At 33.3% G+C, this 13,845-nt stretch overlaps 1 protein-coding gene across 2 annotated transcripts in view; it reads left to right on the top strand.

Moving 5' to 3' along the window:
• LOC118276086 (uncharacterized) overlaps window positions 1-13,845 on the top strand; it is an 89,882-nt gene that overhangs the window by 22,875 nt on the left and 53,162 nt on the right. Inside the window, exon 2 of one of the 2 annotated variants that reach the window (XM_035594249.2) lies at window positions 13,533-13,563. The exons of the other annotated variant lie outside the window; for it this stretch is intronic. The gene's annotated coding sequence lies outside the window, so the exon portion shown is untranslated. The remainder of the gene's footprint in view (window positions 1-13,532; window positions 13,564-13,845) is intronic. 2 annotated transcript variants of the gene reach the window in all.

Here is a 13,845-nt window from a genome sequence, read left to right as displayed (position 1 = left end):
CCTCTTTGAAAGGACATGTCATAATCACGATAAAATTAGCGACTGTAAAATGATCCCTAAAAAGTTATGATTTCTTATTATGACAATGAAGAGAGATAAGTAGGTATTTATTACCTGCAGTGGTATAAAATCATTTTAAGTCAACAACGCAAATAGGGTATCGAGCAGATGGGTCATCTGATTGTAAGTGATCACCGCCGCCCATGAATACCCGCAATACCAGAGAAGACACAGGTGCGTTGCCGGTCTTTTAAAAAGGATTACGCTCTTTTCTTGAATGGTGTCAATTCAAAATACATAATATCGGATAAACATAACTATTCCTGTTTCAAATATTATTTGTTTATTTATTTTCAAATGTACACATACACTTCACAGCTTACGCCATTACGTTATAAGTACAGTCTAGTACAATCTTCTTTAATAAAAACAAGAAATAAATTGAATTTCAAAATTATTTAGTAAGTACCTATACGATTCCATCTCAATATCGGCTAATACTCGAAATATGTAAAAAGTACGTAATTTTCCACCCAAAATCTAAAACAAATAGCCATCACCAGAAACCTTTCAACCCATTTTAACCAAGACTAACACAATTATAACAAAATCGGAACACAGTCAACTAAATTACGAATCGTTCAGATAGCAATCTTGCCAACGGAGATTTAACTTCATAAACTTATAAAATGACTTTAAAAGCGAACGAATTACACCTGTTAGATATAATTAAGTTTCAAAGCTACGTTCAGTTAAAGCCGACTTGTTAAAGCTTTGCTTATTCCGCGGCTTATTTGCAAAGGCGGTCTTAGGTCTTAGTGCTTAAGTCTCGTACCTAGAACCTAGAATAAGTACTTAAGTAAACGATGTTGCATAAACGTGTTTGTGTTTGTTTGGTTTGTTTTGATGGTGATGTGTTGAAAGATCGATTTAAGATGGGTTTATGAAACGATGATTTTCTTTGAGAAAAGAATGCATTTGTTTTTTTTTAGTATAAATTATACGCTATTAGCAATTGGTTAGGATTTTATTTGGGTTTTTATAATTTCTAGTTTTGCCTAATTGTTTCATGGCAAATGTACAACACAATATTTTTTATCTTACATTGATTATGGTATATTTACGAATTGAATATAAATTAAAGTAATACAGTTACAGGTAAATAGTGAAGCTTAATTCTCCTTAGATTTCGTGTGCATTTCACAAATACAAATATGTATTACTAATACCCGTGTTTAAAATATTATATTTTTTTACTTTGCATAGGTGTATTTAATTAGCAGCTGACCCATTTCTTTTAGAAGACTTACCACCTACTTCACAGTACAAAAATATAAACTCAATTAAAAACACGGCTACTTATAATTATAAAACATTTTAATTTACTTTAAGTTGTTTTAATGCATACTTGGCTACGTATACTTACTGACTTATTGTTTTTCAATGGTTTTATTATAAGTTACTAACTTACGTTATGAATAGATACTTATACCGAAGTTAAACTTAAAGACTGGCTGGCTAAATAGTGATAATGGCTTTTTTTTTGGCAAGACGTCCCTGATACAGAAATTTCGGCGGTGTTTCACCCCTAAAAAATGATAATGGCATTCTCACTACAAATTATCTGGTACAAATTATCTGGTACAGAATCCAGTATCCCAACATCTACACTACATAGGTCGGTCAGGCACCCAATAATGGTAGTAACTGCAATGTTATTCCATTCACGATCGATATCTACGCAGCCGAAGTTAAATTAGGGTTGGCAGAGCTGTGCCACTATGAATACTGCTAGTTCTAGCGTGTATATTATAAAATTGAACTGCTGCCGAGTTATGTTATATACGCAGTCTTAGTGAATCCCTCCATTTTTTATTTGAGGGGTGGAAATCATCCAATGAGTTCACCCTCCTTGGGCGAGGCGAGAGAAGTGTCAGATTCTTACTGATTAATAACTACCCCGATCCAACTCTTGCTATTCGAGCCGGAACCCCGGTAAACCCGCTAGGTAGTTTGTAGCTCCAGGGGTAGTCCGCAGCTCCGGTCAATACCCCTGTAATGCCCCATCCTCATCTCAATCAATTAAATCATTATTTTCCCAATCCGCATTCCCCAAAATTCCCAATCGTAAATCCTACCCCCAAAAGACCCGCAACTGCTTTTAACTCCCCTGGTGTTGCGGTTATCCGTTGTTTACCATTGGGTATGAGAAACGCTTGTCACGCTATTAATAAAAAATACAGGTTAACTGTGCCTGTCTATTATGTATAAAAGATTAAAACCATCATGACAACCCTAACTTGTATGGTTACCATAACCGAAGTTAAAATAGGGTTGCCAATGATGAGTGTCACTATACTGAACCACTTCAGTGTGGATAGTAAACTAGCCCGCTAGTTTGTGCGTCATTATAGAGGAGCTAGAGTATTCAAGTGTCTGTAGATTCTATTGTCGTTTGGCAAAATAAACTGGGTAGTTGAAGTATTGCGGTTGAAGATAGGTTGTTTATGTTAAGCGAATATGAACTGTATTTAATCAATTAGAGATCTAGATTGTATTATAGAATCATTTTGAACATCACTATATTGGCTAACTAACGTATGTAATTTATATTATTTAACTTAAATATATAAATTACTATAATATTAACCCTTACAATAATGTAAGATAATATAGCATTGTATTGGAAACAGCTATAAGATTTCATATTGTTAGGTTCTATAAACAAATAATCAAGTAATCTATGGTATTTAGTTATGAGACGACAATTTTCTTCTTCTACTAACATAGGTACGGATAAGATAGTATATAGTTACAAAGAGGTACGGTAGTAAAGAAAAAATATTAAGAAAATCCTATTACGAAAGGATGACCGAAAATTTTGCAACGCAGAAGTTAATAGTACTTCGTAACAAAACAATTGAATGAAATAATAACAGATAGTTATTTAATCATTAACAGTTTCAAATACTATAATTAAAATTTCGACCATTATTTTAGCATTGCCTAAGGATGTATCAATGAAACTTCTGATTTCATTGTCCGTCAAAATATATCATTGTGTAAAATTAATTTCGTACTATTATAAGCTGTCAGTCAGTATGTCAAAATTGTATTGTAGTCTGATATGTAATGACATGTAAGACAATGATGATAATTATAATGACATTGATCATTATACGAGTCAATGTGTGTCACTATTTCGTTGATGGAGTCATCGCAAGCGTCCCTACCAAGTAAAAGAAGATTTTTATTGAAAAAAATTATATGAAAATATTATTTAGATTTTTTGGAAATTAACGACAATAAAGATTATTTTGTGAAGTCTACCAAGAAGATAGTCTTGGTGGCTTGGAGGTTTAAGACGCCCGCTTCTCAAACACCAATGCGACTTCTCATGCACGAAGATTACACAGCTTATAATAACTAATTATAAGTTTGAATTGCCAACCCGCATTGAACAATGCGCGGTGATTAATGTTCAAACCTTCTCAGTGCAAGAAAGAGGCTTTATGGCTACTTATAGGTTATTGATATGTGATATATGTCATGAATGTGAAGACTATTTATATTGAACTATATGACATTGGGAAAAGCTCTAAGCTTTTAATTCTCTCTCACACACAGATCTCTTAATACAATTGCTGAAAAGTGGGTGTTACATTAAAAGTGCATCTTTGATGGTTTCAAAAGTATGTCTCTTTGTTATGTAACTAAACGAGGCATACATTACGTCTTCACCTCCTATTGCGATATAATCAAATTGTAAAACATTTGTTACCATTTATATTCTTGTTTCGTAACCTTTTGATAAGTTTATAGGATACTCGTAATTGGCACATTTCGTTTTGATAGTTTGACAATGCGATTGTGATAGTCCTGATTGATATCGTGATATTTGCGTATCTATTTTGATCTTCATTGTTACATCATTATTGTGTATTTTTTATAAGGAGTGACCATGTAATTGGCTCATGTAATGATGCCTATACACGATAATGTATGAATTCATGATGGTGTGTGAATCAAAAGAATGACATTGTGTAAGGATCATTTTGACTATCTGTGCATTCTGAGTAGTGAGTTGTTGTTTAATTTAAATCTAGTTTCTTTTTAAACCAATAATTACTTTTTTATGGTATAAGCCAGTAAACGAGCAGACGTATAACCTGATGGTAAGCTATCGCCGCCACACACGGATACCCGAAACACCAGAGGCGTTACAAGTGCGTTGCCGTCCTTTTGGGGGAATTTAAGGGTTGTTGGGGAATCTGGTATGGGAGGGACAAGGAAGGAGTAATTGGGCAAACGCAAGCGTTGTTTCACGTCGGTTTTCTGTGAAGTCGTGGTATCACTACGGTCGAGCCGACCCATTCATGCTGAAGCATGGCTCTCCCACACTTAAATACTACATGTAATTACTAGTCCTTGAGGTTTCTATTTCCATTCTCAAGTTATTATAATTTAGTATACAATAACACTGCATCTAATTAACATAAACTTTAAAAAGTATAGGTATTTACTACCTACTGCCTACCCTCAATTGGAACAGTCGTTAAGTTATATAACGCACAGCTTAAAGCCATTATTATTCCACATGTGTATCGTACGCTATTGGATTGAGATGTGAAATAAATGGCAACAGTTTCACGTAAAATAAGGATCATTTGAGATTTCCTCGCTGTTGTGTGAATGGACATAAAAGTGGATTATCGGTACTTTTAGTATCGTAACACCTTTACTGAGTATTGTGTAACAATGTTAGGTGATCGGTTTTGAAGTAAATGTCAGAGGAACTTGAGATGTTCTTTGAAGTCTGTTCTATATTTCGGTGGGTGTCTGGGCGAATAGACAAAGTGTACACTTTTGTCTATCGGTGAAACGAGTGATTGTGAGTAATGAACATTTAGTATTCTGGTAAATTTGAGTCAAGAAGTTTTACAACATGATTACCTAGCAAGGGTTCTCGCGATAGAGGGTTCGTTTCGCAGAACAGTCGCCCGGATATAAGTGTTTAAATAGGTGTTACATTTTTACAATAAGTATCTGAGTAAAGCTTTACTAGTTTCGAGTCTCTTCATCGTCTTTCTTTGCGTCTGCGTCGGAATATATACGTGACTAAACCGTTGTTTTTAGTCAAGCTGTTACATTGTATACGTGCAACTCTACCTACCACCTTTCAATAATAAAATACACTAAGTTATATTATACAATAACCGTAAATCTCTACTTACCCCATCTACATAAATGTCATGACGTTATATTAAATTTTATAGACACCAGCGTAATGCAATCCCATCCCTCGACGGTTGCAAATTACAGTACTTTCAGTATCTATATTGATTTTCAGTGCTTCCCTGCTGATATTAATAAATTGAGAGCCGTGATAGTATTCATATTGAATCAGTTGTATCCGATGCGGTCCCAATGAACGTTAGTTAATCGAAATTTAATATTGACATTTGAATGATTTAGCTTTGAGCTAAGCTGGTTAGTAATGGATAAGCTTATTTAGTTATAACGACTGATACTCATATACACACAGTGTAAATGTAATGGAATGTACTTTTAAAAAGTCATAATGTTTGTCCAGGGTGTAGTAAACTGGAGCTGCTACCTAGCGGGTTACCGGAGCTCCGACTCGAAAACCAGGAGTAGGAGCGGGGTAGTTTTTAGTCAGTTACATTCGGACACTCCGTTACGCTTCTAACCTTTAGGATTTTCCGCTCTCAACAAAAGGTGTAGTAGTGGGAAAAGGGTTGATGTTGATAATGATATTCGTGCCTCTAGGGTTGGTTAGTTTAGTATTAAGCTGAAAAATAATAACTCTGTTACTCCCATTAGTCAAACATAAACTGCTTGAACAGAGAACGGCTTAAATCCCATTCAATTGGCATAATTCTTATTTTCATTCCTTAAGGAAGTAAAAACCTCAGGACTTCAGTATGTCGCCGCACAATTCACTAAAGAATAGAACTGTTTGAAAGCAAAGTAAACTCATAAAAAACAAACGACATTGCAAAATTCCATTTCCAGTTCAGACCACATCAAATAACCTATTTAAGTATGTAGAAAACAAAAGGCAGCAGAATGATCGCCATTCAATTATTTCATACTTCAAATGAACTACACTAAAATACACTACACTTTAAACTCAACAAAACTTTCTGATTTCAACTACATTGTTTTGTGATAAAGTCGGAAATCTATTGTAAGCTATGATAGTTTGATGTGCTGCTTTATAAAGCTGGGTACTCACTTGCGGTATTACTTCAAAGTTTTATTCACACAAAAGAAATAAAAATCAGTATGATGTGTGTATACCGCAAAACTTATAAAGGCTATTTGAGCCGGCTCGATGGAAATAAATAAATAAATATAACAATATAATGTTTCTTCGCATTTACTTTAAGTTCGCTGAAGTTTTAGGTAGGCGAATACTAAACGCATTGCAGTCGCTCGATATATGCTAATACGTTGAATAAAAGCCCGTCAGCTTTACTCTAGCGTCAAACTCGAGGTAGTAAGCTCGATGGAGTAAAACTGTAAGTGTGTACCCAGCTTAATACAAAGTTGCAATTTCTTCGAGCGACCGCAGCGGTCAGAATAAGGCTGTCGCCTACATATCCCTGCGGTTTCAGCGTTCATACAAACGCAGTACTGCAATATCGTTTATTATTCAGTGCTGTACAAACAACACCCCAGAGGTTGCAGCTACATCGAAATACTCCCACTCCAAAGTCTCTCGAAGATTTTCTTCCAAACTTCGTTTATTTACACTTTTAAACTTTAGAACAGTGAATTGTTTTGTTTTTTGTTTACTTTATTTTTGTTTAAGTAACGGAATTGTTTGATGGTCGCTCTGTTTGGTATGATTTGCTTTTGTTTGAGCCGCAAAGGTAATGCTCAGTGGAATATGAATGGAAGTTGATAAATGTTTTTGTGGAAATATTTTATTTAGACCAAAATATTCGTTTGTGAATACTTTGACTGTTAACAACTCTTGTTATTTTTGTACTATACGGAAATAGAAGATCTGATTGCAATTGACTAGGTATATGATAATATATTATGTAATATCGCTTGATTGAGTTCTATTCCCTGTAACAATGACTCTGGTAATAGAACGTTCTGCAACACTACCCTAAGATTCTTCAGATCATAATTTCTCACAACAAAGTCACAAAATGTAAGCAATAAATCGCTCAGTTACTGCGTCAAACACATGTACATATCTCGGTCACTTCAGTCCTTCAGCATTCCCGTAACTCCTAACCCCAGAATGCTCTCTAGACAGTACTCCGACATAACAGACAGTCGACACGAGCCACCAAACCATTACAGGTCCTCGCAATTCTTCCCACAAACTACTGTGTTTATCGTATGAATCAATGATAGTATTACGTGAGCGAACTGACCAAAATTGGTTTGCGGTTTCCGTGATCCAATTTGTTGGTCTCCGGAGTATAGTACGAAGCGTTCCGCATAGCAAATGATTGAATTGTTCGAAGCTCATAAAATTGGCAGGTTTAGATCGTGTTGGCAGTGTAATTTGACGAGAATTTAACATAATTATATGATCCTTGCCTGATGTTAGACGGTTTTCCGAGAGGTGAGGTGTTGATGGGAGCAGTTTGTGAGCGGTTATGTTGTTGGGATGGTGTAATAAGTGATCCATGGTTTATTTTATCTACAGAGTATAAATAAAGGAATATTAAAACATATCATACATTTTATCAAGTTCGAAATAATAATCATTTTCGTGGAAATCAGTCCATAGTTATAAGTAACACACAACTAAAAGTTTGAAGGAAATAGGAGACAGAAAATGTTTCTACAATCTACCGAACATTTTACGACAAAACTTATAAAAATGATCGTCAATTTTTCGATAAGATAGGTTTCATAAATCCTTTAACGTTGCAGTGTAGGGGAATTTCTCTAGGTAATCTGTTTATAGCGGGGAGAATTAAATTTATCACAACATCAAAATTTTGCAGCGAAACCAGTAGAGGATGGAAAATTTGATTTGCCGCCGTGTCGGGTAAATATCGATAAAAACATGGATGAAACTTTCAGTGCTCAGCGGCTGAATAATATTTTAAAACAGTTATTTTTGCATTAAAAATTTGAGCTTGTAACGTAGGTAAATTCTATTACGTATTTTTATAATGTTAACGTGAAAACTGCAGGCAGGTTATACGATATTAAACTTAAAAAAACTACTAATTAGATTAAAATTATTTTAACTTTAAACGATATACGAAATTTTTTTATTAGTATTCCGAGATTGCAAACCGCTATTAACTTAACATAAAAAAAGGTTTGTTTTGATGCGAAATTAATTTAAAAAAGTTGACTTTATTACGTAATCTGGGTAGCCATAAAAATGTAATGATTAAAAAACATTAAAATTTCATGAATATTAAGTGAAGTTTGGACAATGTAAATTAAAAGAGCCGACTTAGGTTGTTTACAGAAGATAAAAGTTTTTAATTGTTTGTAAGTAAGTGGTTAGCAAGAAGTTGTGGAACTAGAATTCGAAGATGTTTAAAGTTTATTTAAATTCATTGTTTAAGTTTAAAATGAATACAGATTTATTTTGGTTGGGTAAATTGATTGAGCTTTTGATATATATTTTGAAAGGAAATCTTATATTACTTTTACTCTATGTTAATAAGTATATAAAGCGGAAGATTTTGATTAAACACGCTAATCTCTAGAACTATTGGTCTCTTTATAAATAATTATTGTGTTGGATAATGTATTTATTTTTTTGTTTTCATTTTGTATTTTCAATAGGAGCCGACAAGGAATCTTACTTATCCTTAAGGTAGAAAAAGCTTATGATGTTTGGCTAAAGTCCCTTTTATTGATACCAGTCCTAGATCTCTTACGAATTTTGATCGTGGTTCTTAAAAAATATATGATCCTTATTTTGGTTTTCTCAATGACAAAAACCTTCTCATGTGACAGAAAAACCACATGTGTGTGCTATTAATTTTCATTTATCTAAAATACACCAAAACATTAATTATTCCAATCACAAAACTGACTGAAGTCGAACTTTACATCACATTAAATAATCCACGGAGGTTTCATATACCTACCTACATAAAGTTACATAGTACTTATGCATATACTATCGGAACAATGATCTTGAATTACATAACGCGAACAATGCGGTTACAAGAGTGTGGTATGCGATTAAATGAGCTTCAACGTGCTTACGGCTTGTTACCGCATATTTCAGACCGTATTACTGAGTAAATTGTTTATAGAAAAATCGACTTTGTAACGTTTGAAAGTGAATGGGTGTAATGTTGATTTTGTAATGAAATGTCATTAGGATTTTAAGGTTTGAAATTGATTAATCGTTTTTATGATTTTTTAAACACTTTTTTTAAGATGGGGACAGAGTGTCAGAGTCTTACTGACTAAAAACAACCCCGCTTCTACTCTTACTTTTCGAGCCGCAGCCCCGAAAAAAATATAATCAAAGTTATTAAAAATAGAAAGAAAAGGAGAATCGATCCTAGTTAAACTATGGTGTTCTATTTTGTATTAAGTGTTAATATTTTTGATGTTTTGTATGATAAAAACCGGTAAACGAGCAGAAGGATCACCTGATGGTAAGCAATCGCCGCCGCCCGTGGACACCTGAAACACCAGAGGCGTTACAAGTGTATTGCCAGCTTTTTGGGGGTTAGGAATTTAAAGGTTGTTGGGGAATCGAGGATTGGGAAGATTAGCAAATAGCCCCCGGAGCCCAAATATCATCCGTATTTGGGATTTATTTTGATTAATGGATAAAATATACCTCGATGCCTATCCTTCTTGTTCTTACATGCACCTATATATCAATGTCATCATTGGAACTTCCTCATACGAAACCAGATGGTAAATTAACGTGATCGAAACTTTAGGAAAGCGTTTTATCTTGATTATATCGAGTGCTTCTTAGTTGAGTGGTAGCAAATGTGACTGTGGCTGGGATTTCCGTTATGATAGTGCTGGCAAAGTATTTATAGGATTTTGTAGACTTAATATGTAACTTAAAGGCCTGCAACGCGCCTATGTCTCCTCTGGTGTCCATTCACCGCGCTGATCGCTTACCACCAGGAGACCTATCTGCTCGGTTGCCCCCTAAAAAAATACTACGAATTATTTAATATGTATTGATCAGTGTTCTATTACATCCAACAGGACATACAACTACAAAAAGAAAGATACATGGCTGCCTAGGAGGCTAGACTTTTAATAAATAAAAGACGACTACCTACTCGTACTAGGTACCATTTTATATATCGTGCAGGAGTTCTAAAGCGGCATCTTGCCAGCGATGTTACGATACATTATCGCACACGGTATGCTCCACGTTCCAACATGTCCTCAGACGTTTGAGCGTGCCAACTAGGCGGATAGCATATCTATAATTACGACTTATCGATTTAAGGCTCCAGCCAACTGGAGATGATTAGATGTTATCTCAATCATCGGGGTTGGTTGCAACATGGTTACGTGTTTATAGTTTAAGTTGAAACTGTTTGCTTTTGTGTTAGTTTATTATATAAGAAAAGAGGATAGGATTTAGAAAATTGCAATAAAATTGATTGTGGACTAGCTTTTGCCGCGACTTCGTTCGCGTGGAATAGTGACTTCCGGCAAATTTTTGGTTTTAACCACATAGTTCCCGATCTCGCGGGATCTCTTCAAAAATGATGTGGAAGATATACCAGGGAACTCTTCAAAAATCAATTAATGAGCTCTGCGTTTGAATTTAATAGATGTATACTCACTTAGGGCATTGAAAAAATAGTTTAAAAACGGACTTAAACTAACTTAAAACTAAAGAAAGCTACGAATTACGAATTTATAACAATTAAAAAAGAAACTATATTACAACCTATCCTCTATGCTATAATAACCAAGCTTAAACAAAATAATTTAAAAGAAACGACTTAAATCTAATCTAATTAATTTATAAATTAGACTTACAATTTTATTAAAAAAACTAACTACAGTAACTACTAATAATCGATATCAAACTAAACCTACGTTAAATAGTTTAACCAAAAAAAGTCCAGGAAAACCCAACAAATAAACTTATTAATTGACAAATACAACGAAACCAATTTAGAATATACGAAACAGCAGGACCACTACAGACAAATAATCATACGACTGATAATACACTTTTTCTACGATAGTACCGAAGCGCTCGGCCGATACCCAACCAAATGAATGTAACGAAACCATAGCGCGATCTATTTCGATCCCAACTACTAAAAGTTTAATTATATTGATATTATTTTTTTCATACCTTTTTACTATTTATTTACTTTTTTTCGATGAATTAAAACAATAACATGAACCGAAGTCGTGTAACGATCGACATAGAATTATCTATACTCCGTTAGAGCATTTTCTTTGTACTAAATGTTTTATTATATTGATATTATTTTTTTCATACCTTTTTTCTATTTATTTACTTTTTTTCGATGAATTAAAACAATAACATGAACCGAAGTCGTGTAACGATCGACATAGAATTATTTATAAATAATTTATTTCTTATTTTTATTTTTTGATTTTTGAAATAAAAATATATCTATGTCCTTTAAAAAATACTAAGGTTCTAAACTATATCTGTACCAAATTTCAACCAAATCCGTCAAATAGTTGCGGAGATTAATGGTATAAGCATAGAATGTTCGACGTGATTCTTTAATTTGACATAACTTTTTTATTTATGAACCGATTGACATGAAACAAACACTAAATGTAAATTTAAGCATCCCACAATATATTCGTGAAAACCGCATCCAACTCGGATCAGCCGTTTCTGAGATTAGCGCGCACAGACGAACAGACAAACAGACAAACAGACAAACAGACAAAAAAATGTTAATTACATTTTTGGGTTCGACATCGACGTAACAATAAGCCCTGCTATTTGCTTTTTATTTTTATTTATCAATGAACAGAGGATAGCACTTTTCTACGATTTTATTATATGTATAGATGTCATTTGATTCTTAAATCATTCATCTTTAAGAATATAAAGTGTTGTTGGATAATCCGAACATATACCAAATGGTTGACAGGGTATAAAAATAAAAAAAATATTTAGTTAGTTAGTTAGAAAACTAAAAAAATAGACGTTTATAATTTTATTTTAAAAAAGTAAAAAAAAATTGTCATATAAGTGAACAATACTTAGATAAAATTTAAGTTAAGGAGTGGAAGTTAGCTACATCACGGTATTCTATAAAATACTAGCGGACCCGACAGACGTTGTCCTGTCTACACGTCTTTAATTTGAAAATTTTAAACTTTTTTTAATAAGCTAAAACATTCTGGACCTTTTTGATGAAAATTGTTATTCAAATGTTATGACAATATCTAACGTCATTAATATTTGACACTGCGATGGTAGCGCCGTCTGTCGGATCCAATGTAAAACATTCCAAAATCAACAACTACTAATAAATTAAAAACTAATTAAAAAAACATTGTCCAGCGGACAAAATTGTGAATCTAAACCATTCTCAGATCCCCTTGAACACACACAAAAAAGTTCATCAAAATCGTTTAAGAGAAGTTCAGTGACATACACACTTACAGAAGAATTATATATATAAAGATAGTAAATCGTGATGTCACACCATATTTCAAATTGATATCTTGTCGAAAGTATTTAAATCAGTAATAAAAGAAAAAAGTTTTTTGATGTTTTAAATTAGTCTAGCAGACGAAACTACCCCATTTTGCTACAATACACATTGAAAATTAGCCGCATAATTATATAACACAACTTCTCCTACTACCTTCCAAAAGAAAAAAAGTAAATACATAACTATTATATACCATTATCAGTTTCTAACATCGTTAAGCTTACCCTATATCGATATAATTCCTCTCCACAACCCACGAGGCAGTATATCTACCACGTATATCTATTATCTACAAGTGACGTGCACAACAGCTATTTAATAACAGTTATTTATGAACTCCATGGAGCCGCACGATCATTTAGTTTTAGTTTTTATCACAATTTGTTTCACTGGATTAATGTTTCGCTAGTTTTTAATGGTGTAACTCATGTAACGAGTTTTTTTGTTCTCTGAGATAGTGGTGTGGTTTATGTTGCTTTGTCTTTTCACTGCAGCCTTTTTATTTTCTTAGTATTTCACATATTATGAAGAGAACCTACTGCCAACAAACTGCAGTGCTGTGCAGTTTGGCAGATGCTATTTTTGTTAAACAAAATGTCTTGTATGTGAAATAAATAAGACCGTACTTTGTACACTAGGTATGCTTATTTATATTGTCTTATATGTTTATGTGGTGTAGGTACATTAAAATATAAATAAAATAATAATGATAATAAGAAAACATATTATATTATTTTTGTTTTCTTACAACGGGGAATGAATGGAAGCTTTCGTATTTGTTACTTTTCAAGAATTACAATAATGAATTTTAAAAGTTTGTACCAATAATAATTTTATGTTATTTTTTGTTTTCAGATCTTTATCGAGATTGGAGCAACAAATAGCTGTGAGTACTTTTATTTAAAAAAAAATGTTTTATGTACGACAAACACGTAAAAGATATGAATATATGGTTACTAATAATATAAAATCGAAATTCTGTATTCGGAATATGTAGTGAAACATAACTGAATTTTCGTGATCAAGGATCAAAAACTACATTCAAAAACCAACCTTATTGCCCAACTTTTAATTATAAAAACAATTTATTTTGTCTGAATCCGAATCGTTAGGGTACAATGTACGTATAAAGGATGATTGCGTTTCTGTAACGACTACATAGACAGAA

Source organism: Spodoptera frugiperda, chromosome 31, assembly GCF_023101765.2.
Source record: "Spodoptera frugiperda isolate SF20-4 chromosome 31, AGI-APGP_CSIRO_Sfru_2.0, whole genome shotgun sequence".
Taxonomy (NCBI): Eukaryota; Metazoa; Arthropoda; class Insecta; order Lepidoptera; family Noctuidae; genus Spodoptera; species Spodoptera frugiperda.
Note: the sequence above shows the minus strand (reverse complement) of the source record. Positions and strands in the feature narration are given on the sequence as shown.